The sequence below is a fragment of the Schistocerca cancellata genome, chromosome 3 (genome assembly GCF_023864275.1).
Source record: "Schistocerca cancellata isolate TAMUIC-IGC-003103 chromosome 3, iqSchCanc2.1, whole genome shotgun sequence".
Lineage (NCBI taxonomy): Eukaryota > Metazoa > Arthropoda > Insecta > Orthoptera > Acrididae > Schistocerca > Schistocerca cancellata.
The window spans coordinates 759,179,917-759,190,128 of NC_064628.1; the positions used below are offsets into that span (position 1 = coordinate 759,179,917).

The 10,212-nt window shown below is 44.0% G+C and overlaps 1 non-coding gene across 1 annotated transcript; it reads left to right on the plus strand.

Annotated features, from left to right (window-relative positions):
- The first annotated feature begins 5,915 nt into the window (after positions 1 to 5,915).
- On the plus strand, positions 5,916 to 5,989 carry Trnat-ugu (transfer RNA threonine (anticodon UGU)). Its single transcript has one exon. It is a non-coding gene; the product is annotated as a tRNA-Thr (tRNA).
- The last annotated feature ends 4,223 nt before the right edge of the window (positions 5,990 to 10,212 follow it).

A 10,212-nucleotide genomic window follows, 5' to 3' on the forward strand; every position in this document is an offset into this window, starting at 1 on the left:
GGCCTTACTACTTGCACATTATGTTGTTTTTAACGGCCTACTAAAGGTGTAAAATGAACAATCAGAAACATGCCACACATAACTACACTACCGGAAATGTTGTCCTAAACACTTTGTTGTAGATTTTGTAAATAGCATCAGAAAATTTTGCAATGTAAAAACATAATAATAATTTTTATAAACAAAGTAATGTAATAAATATATATTTTATCACGAATGCCACACAAAACGAAAAATGAGCAAAGAAAATCTCTGTCTCCACAAAACTCTTTGGAGACAACAACAACCACACTCTTTCGTTTGTTTATATTTTGTAAAGTATGTGGGAGTCGCCATCGGTGGAAAAGTGCCTGTTCCACTTGATATTTAAAGATACTGGTAAGCACACATTATGTTTTCCAGAGCAGTGCCTGCCACAAGAATAAATACAGTGAATAATACCATCAAATTAATCTTACAATCTTAATATTCTTTCCACATACATTGCTCACTATTTCGTCTCTGTATTTGCCACAGATGCACGACCCCCATAATACTCCAAACCAAATTGTATCATCTGATGATTAATCGCCAGGCGATTCGAAACCGGTCATGAATATATCAAAATTGAAGAAAAAACGGCGATTGGTTGCAGTAATTTCTGAAACATTCATGATTAGATTCCGTGGATACAAAACTGCGGGGATGTTGATTCCTAAGTTTTACTCACTGCTACAAATAGTCCCAGACATTTCCTGTGGGGTTGAGACCAGGTGATTTATCGGACCAGGTAACAGGTTGAGAACTGCTGTTCTGATCTTGGAAGATCCGAGTATCCACAGCATATCCATCATGAAGACGTAGAAGAAAGGGCAACAGTTTGTCACCGAGAATATTGAAATAAACATCCGGGTTCATTTTGGTGGTAACCTAGATGAGTGAGCACAAATCGTGGTGCGAAAAACCCACCTAATACATCACAGAGTCTATAGTGGACCCTCCACGTAAACGTCTTTTTGGGTTGTCGGCGCGTTCAACGTATAATTTGCATCGTTTGACAAGAAGAGAATTCGTGACTCGTCGGAGCACACTACACGCATCTTGTCACCTACTGTCCCGTTTCTGTGTTGTCTGACCTGTTGAAGAGGTGTAGCTCGATGTGGTGCGATGGGTGTGATCTTTTAAGGGGACGAGTGGTATTTTATCCGTCGAGCCTCTCTCTCGTCTTTTGCAACTGAACTTGAGTGAAAAGGACAGGTTATAGTTACTACTTGCGAGGTAGTAACTACGCGGTCTCAAACATGCTTTGGGAATGAAAAGGAAATAAAACTTTTTTTAAAAAGTATCATCACTTGAATGTTAAATAAAATGTTTTTAGATATTGGACGCGTAATTATGTAACAGTAAAACCAGTTATGAAGCTGACGTTTCGACCGTTTTTACAGCGGTCTTCTTCTGGACTACTGAAGAGGATACATAAAAGGATTTTGTTCAGACTGACACTGGTCGTAAAAACCTACGCGCTTTCGACCGTTTTAATTCTGTCCTCTATGCTTTCCCTTCCCCTAAACTTTTCATCTGTGAGCTACAGATCCACCGAACGTAATCTATAGTCTGCTTTGCATTTTCAAGACTTTTCTACCTCTACTATTTCCCCACTCTATTCCCTCTCCTGGTAACCATCTTACACATTCTTTCCTCGCCTCTCTTTTTCATTACGTACAATATCTCTCCATTTAAGTTTCAACATACCACGATGGCTGTTCATTTCAAATGCTCCCAGCTTCTTTTTATCTGGATTTTCGATGGTCCACTTTCAACTTCTTTGTGCTCAACGCTAACACATCCACGAACATATTTCTCACTTCCGTTTCAGTATATTGTTCCAGTAGAGGTCTTTTATTGAAGGAAGCTTCCTTCACCTGTGCGGGTCTGCTTGTGTCACTTCCTCCTTCAACAGTTTTGTCTAATTTTGCTTCCTAGGTAGGCGATGTGATGTTGCCAGTTTTGGTGTCGGCAAAGTCGTTATTCTCCTTTCCACTTCTCCTTATCACTTTCATATTTGCTTTATTTATCTTTAAACCACATTCTGTGCTATCTACAGGACTACAAACGGGCTAATTATTCTGACGCTGTAATGAAAAGATCTGATTATCCGTCCTTTACAGACAGCTTTGTGAGATCACTTCAGGAAATTTTTAACTTGGTTGTAAGAGAATACATCGCAAACCAGAAACAAAGACTTCACAATTCCCTATGATAATCTCGGCTATGCCAAGTGGTTATAATTAAAGTGCAACTATTCACGGAGGTCCAGTGCGGACCGTAATTATCGTCCGACTGTGGAACCATGTAGCTATCTGATTTGAACAGCTGGTGTGAAGATCGACATAGAGGTACACGTTTCTTGGATTCCACCAGAAGTGCTGCGAACAGCTGTTGAGCACGTCTTTTACGGATGTAGCATCTCGTCGATGTCTCCGGTGCTCATATTGAACAAACTGTGTAAGCGGCGGTTCGTAAAAAATCAGTATTATGCCCTTCACTCTTGTTTGGCTTTTCTGCCCACGTGCCGTTTCTAACCCTTTATGTATGGAAACATTTCTGTACGTCTTTCTTGCATCCACAGTGTCAGATTTACACCTGATGGCCAGAGTTGGAGCTAATTTTTCTTTCCTCGTAAATCGACTCCGCATTAACGTGTTAGAATGTGTACGATGTTGTCTGTCATACGACAACTATAGCCCAACTGCACCTCTGTGAGTAACTGCACTTTAATTATACTTACCCAATAGCTCATCACGAATGTATCACTGTAGTTATCGTTACTATTCTTGTTTCGTCCCGAAGTAGCATGTTTCGTTGTAGCGATACAAGTGTTTGGTGAAAGTTTGGAAAAAAAGCAAAATAACGTGATTCGAACGCAGTACTGGTTGACTTCTTAACTACAGCTCCAGTCGGTTGCGTTTACGGCTGGCGCTTTCGTATGATACTACTCAGCGCCACAAGTCACAGCAGCCGGCCTCTGTGACCGAGCGGTTCTAGGCGCTTCAGTCTGGAACCGCGCTGCTGCTACGTTCACAGGTTCGAATCCTGCCTCGAGCATGGATGTGTGTGATGTCCTTAGGTTAGTTAGGTTTAAGTAGTTCTAAGTTCTAGGGGACTGATAACCTCAGGTGTTAAGTCCCATAGTGCTCAGAGCCATTTGAACCATTTTGCGATAGTGAACTGGAAATGTGAAGCGACACGTACAGCACAAAAGCGTACAGGCCAACCTCGTCTGTTGACTGACAGAAACCGCCAACAGTTGAAGAGGGTCGTAATGTGTAATAGGCAGACATCTATCCAGATCATCACATAGGAATTCCAAACTGCATCAGGATCCACTGCAAGTACTATGACAGTTAGGCAGAATGCGAGAAAACTTGTATTTCATGGTCGAGCGGCTGCTCATAAACCACACACGACGCCGGTAAATGCCAAACGACGTCTCGCTTGGTGTAAGAAGCGTAAACATTGGACGATTGAACTGTGGAAAAACGTTGTGTGGACTGACGAATCACGGTACACAATGTGGCGATCCGATGGCAGGGTGTGGGTATGGCGAATGCCCGGTGAACGTCATCTGCCGGCGTGTGTAGTGCCAACAGCAAAACTCGAATGCGCTGGCGTTATGGTGTGGTCGTGTTTTTCATGGAGGAGGCTTGTTTTGCGTGGCACCATCACAGCATAGGCCTACACTGATGTTTTAAGCACCTTCTTGCTTACCACTGTCGAAGAGCAGTTCGGGGATAGCGATTGCATCTTTCAACACGATGGAGCACCTGTTCATAATGCACGGTCTGTGGCGGAGTGGTTACATGACAGTAAAATCTCTGCAGTGCACAGAGTCCTGACCTGAATCTTATAGAATACCTTTGCGATGTTTTGGAAGGCCAACTTAGTGCCAGGCCTCACCGACCGACATCGATACCTCTCCTCAGTGCAGCACTCCGTGAAGAATGGGCTGCCATTCCCCCAAGAAACCTTCCGGCATCTGATTGAACGTATGCCTGCGTTGAGTGGAAGCTGTCATCAAGACCAGGGTGAGCCAACACCATACTGAATTCTAGCATTACCGATGGATGGCGCCACGAACTGCTAAGTAATTTTCAGCCAAGTGTCCGAATAGGTTTGATCACATAGTGTACATTAATAGCTGAAAAATCCGCTACTGCGGGTATTCATTTTGCCATTTTTTATTAGTAATGTAGTTTCTGTATGCTGGGCGCAGCTGCTTCTCGTATCTACAACGCCATTTTGTAAACGTCTGTATGGCAACGCCTCTTGACAGCTCTTGTAGACGGGTATAGACGTCGCCTACAACCGTTTGGGGTTCGCAATTAAAAGCTGCCAAAAGTGCTGCCATGTGTCAGAGATTTCCTTAAGTTGACGCGACTGTAGGAGTGTCTTAGTAATAAAGAATAAAAGTATTAAGACTTCATGCATGATGCGGCATTTTTTCACCCACACTTGCATTTATGATGTTATATCTCCTGACCTATGGGTCATACAATGATATATTTTTGCAGGTACGTTAAGCAGCATATTTGGATACCGTCTGCGAAATTTATTGCGATTGGAGTTAGTAGGACAGAAGTAATAAATTTGTTTGTCATGCATGTTGCTGCAGTTTTTTATGTATGTCATTGTTAATGACGCCAGACCATCTAAACTATATGTAGGTGGTTCTTATCCACATAGCGATTGTTATCTGACAGTGAGGGATATGTGTACCAAGTGCGGTTGAAATCGGTCCAGTGGTTTAGGAGGACATGTGGAACACACACGTGCACACACACACACACACACACACACACACACACACACACACACACACACACACTCACACACACACGTTATATATATATATATATATTGACAGGAAAATAAGATCAGTTATTCAATAGACATTGACAGTTGACAACCTCCAAAGTTAAATTCATGGAACAAACATCAGAAGGATTTCAGATTAATATTGGTGTTCATCAAGGAAATGCCCTCTCCCCCCTTCTATTTAACATGGTTCTGAAAAAAAAAGAGAGGTCATGGGAAAAGGAAATAAAGCGAATTCAATACGGGATTAAAAAAAGAACAGAGAATCAATGCGAAGTGTCTGGCTTCCGCGGACGATATTGCCATACTAACCAACAACAGAGAAGAAGCCAAACTTTCACTAGAGACACTTCGGAAAATCTCACAGAAAAGTGGCCTACAAATCCCCTACGAGAAGACTCAGCACGTGGGAAGCAAGCCTGCAGATAATCTCCCCATTACAACTCATTACGAGTGGTACGAGTTGCGCACTTCAGATACCTAGGAGAGATAATCATAATCGAACCATCAGGACTGAACTCCGTAGCCAATCAAGAAAGACTGTCCAAATTACAGAAAACATACTGTAAAATCACTTGGAATCACTGCAGTAAAAAATCTATATCGGTCAATGAAAAACTAAGTCATTACAACACAGTGGTTCTACCAGGAGCACTGTACGCTGCAGAAACTACAGTGGTTCGTGGTATTACCGAAATCAAGAGAGACAGAAAAGCAAGAAAGAAAAATTCTGAGGAAAATATATGAACAAGTGCATTGTGAAGGTATTTGGATAAAGATGCCAACAAGAGATATCTTCAGAGAGATATAAACAATAACGGACACCTTTAGAAAGAGAAGGATGAAATTCTATGGACATATCAGCAGGATGAACAAGAACAGTCTCACAAGGCAAGTCTTTGACGTAGCGGGCACTAGCAAGAACGAGACAAAGTGGATCACTGGAACAGAAGTAGTATCTATTAGGAACATTACGAATGTAGCTTGTGGACAGTTGGGAATGTGAGTCTCACGGGAAGCGTGCTAGGGATAAGTCCGTGCAGTCGCGCTATTCATCTGTGTCCTCGGTGGCTCAGATGGATAGAGCGTCTGCCATGTAAGCAGGAGATCCCGGGTTCGAGTCCCGGTCGGGGCACACATTTTCAGCTGTCTCCATCAAGGTGTGTCAACAACACCTGTCGGCAGCTGAGGACTTCAATTAATTATCATTTATTCTAGGGCAGCTGCACGGTCATCAGTGGTATCCGTTCTTTCGAGAGCAGCTACTGTTTTCATATATAGACATTAAGGAGCTGGGAATCATACAAGACAACATAAGCAATCGAGAACAGTTGAGGAACATCATAATGAAACAGTTTTGGTTAAAAACAGTCTTGCTTGCAATTTTAGTTTTTTTGTTTCTCAACGGCGCGTTTCGCCTTATTTAGGCATCTTCAGGTTATCTACATAAAAAACAGAGAACAAATACGTCTATTTAAGATTCGCGATCGCGTTGTGCAGACGTATTACAGCTTATTACCTGAGCCCCCGATCTTACTCTGTTACTCACTCCTGTAAACGGGAACGCGTTATGTAGATCTTATGCATCCATCTAGGAAAGGTATAGATTTTAATATTTTATATTTCTAGTTTTTACTGAGTTTAACGAAGGCGATGTTGGCCTGATATATTCGACGATACCCTTTGGCTGCACTGACTAAAGGATTCTTCTAAGAATCATGCCTTATACAATATTTGATCTGTTTATACATGCTTATAGGTTATCCAAGTCTGCACAACGCGATCGCTATTCTTAAATAGATGTATTTGTTCTATGTTTTCTATGTAGATAACCTGAAGATGCCTAAATAAGGCAAAACGCCTCATTGAAAACTAAAAAACTAAAATTGCAACCAAGACTGTTTTTAACCAATACTGTTAAGCACTGGTTTGCTGTATGCCACATATGGATTGCGAGAATTTCATAATGAAACACACAGTTAAACAAAAACAGACCGAGAAAAGAATAGGAAATAAATGGTCGAAAGAACGCAAGAGAGAGCACGGCGAGCGTATGAACAGAATTTGGGAAGAACGAAGGAATAATACTCAAGTTCAGTCGCTCTCTTGCAGTTACAGCTAAATACTACAGTACTGGGAAGGATGAGCAGAAATCGTGACTCGTTGGATGTTGTTGTTGTTGTTGTTGTGGTTTTCAGTCCTGAGACTGGTTTGATGCAGCTCTCCATGCTACTCTATCCTGTGCAAGCTTCATCATCTCCCAGTACGTACTGCAGCCTACATCCTTCTGGATATGCTTAGTGTATTCATCTCTCCACGCTGCCCTCCAGTACTAAATTGGTGATCCCTTGATGCCTCAGAACATGTCCTACCAACCGATCTCTTTTTCTAGTCAAGTTGTGCCACAAACTCCTCTTCTCCCCAATCCTATTCAGTACCTCCTCATTAGTTATGTGATTTGCCCATCTAATCTCCAGCATTCTTCTGTAGCACCACATTTCGAAAGCTTCTATTCTCTTCTTGTCCAAACTACTTATCGTCCATGTTTCACTTCCATACATGGCTACACTACATACAAATACTTTCAGAAACGACTACCTGACACTTAAATCTATACTCGATGTTAACAAATTTTTCTTCTTCAGAAACGCTTTCCTTGGCATTGCCAGTCTACATTTTATATCCTCTCTACTTCGACCATCATCAGTTATTTTGCTCCTCAAATAGCAAAACTCCTTTACTACTTTAAGTGTCTCATTTGCTAATCTAATTCCCTCAGCATCACCCGACTTAATTCGACTACATTCCACTATCCTCGTTTTGCTTTTGTTGATGTTCATCTTACATCCTCCTTTCAAGACACTGTCCATTCCGTTCAACTGATCTTCCAAGTCCTTTGCTGTCTCTGACAGAATTACGATGCCATCGGCAAACCTCAAAGTTTTTATTTCTTCTCCATGGATTTTTATACCTACTCCGAATTTTTCTTTTGTTTCCTTTACTGCTTGCTCAATATACAGATTTAGTAACATCGGGGATGGGCTACAATCCTGTCTCACTCCCTTCCCAACCATTGCTTCCCTTTCGTGTCCCTCGATTCTTGTAACTGCCATCTAGTTTCTGTACAAATTTTAAACAGCCTTTGCTCCCTGTATATTGTACCCCTGCCTCCTTCAGAATTTGAAAGAGAGTATTCCAGTCAACATTGTCTAAGCCTAGAAATGCTAGAAACGTAGGTTTGCCATTTCTTAATCTAGCTTCTAAAATAAGTCGTAGGGTCAGTATTGCCTCACGTGTTCCCATATCGTAGGATGTACGAGGTGCATTCAAGTTCTAAGGCCTCCGATTTTTTTTCTCCGGACTGGAAAGAGATAGAAACATGCGCATTGTTTTAAAATGAGGCCGCGTTCATTGTCAATACGTCCTAGAGATGGCAGCACCGTACGGCAGATGGAATTTTACCGCCAGTGGCGAGAATGAGAACTGTTTTAAATACTTAAAATGGCGACGTTTTCCTTACTTGAACAGCGTGCAGTCATTCGTTTTCAGAATTTCCGTGATGTGAAACCAACTGAAATTCATCGACAGTTGAAGGAGAGATGTGGTGATGGAGTTATGGATGTGTCGAAAGTGCGTTCGTGGGTGCGACAGTTTAATGAATGCAGAACATCGTGTGACAACAAACCGAAAGAACCTTGGGGTCGCACAAGCCGGTCTGACGGCATGATCGAAAAGGGGAGAGAATTGTTTTGGGCGATCGCCGAATGACTGTTGAACAGATCGCCTCCAGAGTTGGCATTTCTGTGGGTTCTGTGCACACAATCCTGCATGACGACCTGAAAATGCGAAAAGTGTCATCCAGGTGGGTGCCACGAATGCTGACGGACGACCACACGGCTGCCCGTGTGGCATGTTGCCGAGCAATGTTGACGAGCAACGACAGCATGAATGGGGCTTTCTTTTCGTCGGTTCTGACAATGGATGAGACGTGGATGCCATTTTTCAATCAAGAAACAAAGCGCCAGTCAGCTCAATGGAAGCCCACAGATTCACCGCCACCAAAAAAATTTCGGGTAACCGCCAGTGCTGAAAATATGATGGTGTCCATGTTGTGGGACAGCGAGGGCGTAATCCTTACCCATTGCGTTCGAAAGGGCACTACGGTAACAGGTGCATCCTACGAAAATGTTTTGAAGAACAAATTCCTTCCTGCACTGCAACAAAAACGTCCGGGAAGGACTGTCGTGTGCTGTTTCACCAAGACAACGCACCTGAACATCGAGCTAATGTTACGCAACAGTGATAACAACTTTGAAGTGATCCCTCATGCTCCCTACTCACCTGACCTGGGTCCTAGTGACTTTTGGCTTTTTCCAACAATGAAAGACACTCTCTGTGGCCGCACATTCACCAGCCGTGCTGCTATTGCCTCAGCGATTTTCCAGTGGTCAAAACAGACTCCTAAAGAAGCCTTCGCCGCTGCCATGGAATCATGGCGTCAGCGTTGTGAAAAATGTGTACGTCTGCAGGGCGATTACGTCGAGAAGTAACGCCAGTTTCATCGATTTCGGGTGAGTAGTTAATTAGAAAAAAAATCGGAGGCCTTAGAACTTGAATGCACATCGTATGTCCCCCATATTAGTCCACAAGGCGATGAAGGTCTGTATCCCTCCCCACCTGCCCCGTCAACGATTCCTCCTACAGTTACTAAACGTCAGGGCGGAATTGCTCATCGGCAGGGGTGGGGGGGGGGGGGGGGGGGTATGGAAACGTGTCGAGCAGATCTGGCAGGCACTTGTGCGGGCCGTTATTGCCGCGGCCCGGCGGCTGTGCTCTGCTCTCCTCTGCTCCGTGTTGAACAATAGGACGGCCCGTACCGCGCGCGGCCACGTGGGAAGCCGGCGGGCCCCCCAGCCGCGCTGCGCGGCTGAGCGCAGCGCCTCGCGCCCGCTGCCTGCCTGGCCTCCTCCATTCACGCGATGACTACTTTACGACGACTTTTATGAATTTCGCCCCGGCGCGGCCCCTTGGCCGTTATTTATCCGCATTTTTTTACGTTTTCGCGAACGGAGAATTACGAGCGTGCGCCATTATCTGCAATTGTCACCTGCGCGCGACCTGGCCAGAGTTACGAGCCGCCGGCACGGACAGGCAGCACCAGCGCCAGCTACAGCTGGCGAGGCGGAGGCAGGCTGCAGCAGACCAGGGCAGGCCGGCTAATGAAGCAGAAGCGCCGGCACCGCTCCACTGTGCCCACCTCCAACGGATCACACGGCCCCGTGCTCTGCGCTCTCTCTCTCTCTCTCTCTCTCTCTCTCTCTCTCTCTCTACCATTGCTTGTCACGCCTCTTTTACATC